General features: G+C 45.0%; 1 non-coding gene across 1 annotated transcript; it reads left to right on the top strand.

Annotated features, from left to right (window-relative positions):
- The first annotated feature begins 529 nt into the window (after nucleotides 1–529).
- Nucleotides 530–636, top strand: LOC121139656. The gene has a single exon (XR_005876558.1). It is a non-coding gene; the product is annotated as a U6 spliceosomal RNA (small nuclear RNA).
- Nucleotides 637–1,180: the final 544 nt, after the last annotated feature.

A 1,180-nucleotide genomic window follows, 5' to 3' on the forward strand; every position in this document is an offset into this window, starting at 1 on the left:
GTCTAGTTAGAAACGCCTGCCACAGCACTAGCCTAGAAATTTCCCAGAGCTGGGGTGGATAGACACAGTTCCAAACCAGGGCCTTCAGACATGAGCTGAGCTGTGGAGTGCTAGTCACCTCCTAGCAGTTTAAGGTTTGCTTCCCACCGTAAGAGAAATGCTGTAGATGTGGCGGGGGAAGCCAGGTTCAGAACAAGAAAACCTCTGAACAGGTATAGTATGCTTAAAAGGGTGCCTGGGTGTTGAAGCAAGAAAAACTTGGGTATAGACAGCCGTGGAAAAATAAATTATCAGTTTAAAATAACAGTGAAGTCTTTAAAGAGAGAGTAAAGCAATATAAAAATAGTAAGCTGTGTAAGGGTGGAAATACACAGGGCATCTGTATCCTGTATGGTACTTAGTAGAGTTTGAAGTGTTTGAACATTGATGAGTGAAGGGTGAACACTGCTGAGAGATACTGTATTGTGGAAATAACTATTGAATTAAACCAGACATTTCAAGGATGTCTTAACTTTAGAATGTAAGTCAGGTGCTCATTTTGGCAGCAGATACACTAAAACTGGAACGATACAGAGAGGATTAGCATGGCCCCTGCACAAGGATGATACGCAAATGTGTGAAACGTTCCTTTTTTTTTTTTTTTTTACAAACATGGTGTGTACTCACTCATATATGGATTTTAGACATGAAGCAGGGGAGTGCCAGCCTACAATCCCACCGCCAGAGAGTCTGGGAAACAGGGAGGATCCTAAGAGAGATATTCATGGTAACCCAGAGAAGGGGAATGGGACAGGATCTCCTGAGTAGACTGGGAGCATGGGGGAGGGGAGAGGGAGCTGGGGGGAAATGAGGGGAAAAGAGAAGGGGACAGGAGGACATGGGGGAGCAGGAAGGCTGAGTTGGGGTAAGAATAGAGGAGAGCAGGGTGAGAGATATCGTAATAGAGGGAGTCATTATAGGTTTGAAGAGAGATCTGGCACTAGTGTGATTTCCAGAGATCTACAAGGATGACACCAACTGGCAATCTAAGCAATAGTGGAGAGGCTACCTTTAAATGCCCTTTCCTGATAATGAGATTTACCACTACCTTGTATGCCATCCTAGAACCTCCATCCAGTGGCTGATGGAAGCAGAGGCAGACACCCACAGCTAAACAGTGAACTGAAGTCCTGGAAACCAG

This window comes from Mesocricetus auratus, unplaced genomic scaffold (genome assembly GCF_017639785.1).
Source record: "Mesocricetus auratus isolate SY011 unplaced genomic scaffold, BCM_Maur_2.0 Super-Scaffold_15014, whole genome shotgun sequence".
Classification (NCBI taxonomy): domain Eukaryota; kingdom Metazoa; phylum Chordata; class Mammalia; order Rodentia; family Cricetidae; genus Mesocricetus; species Mesocricetus auratus.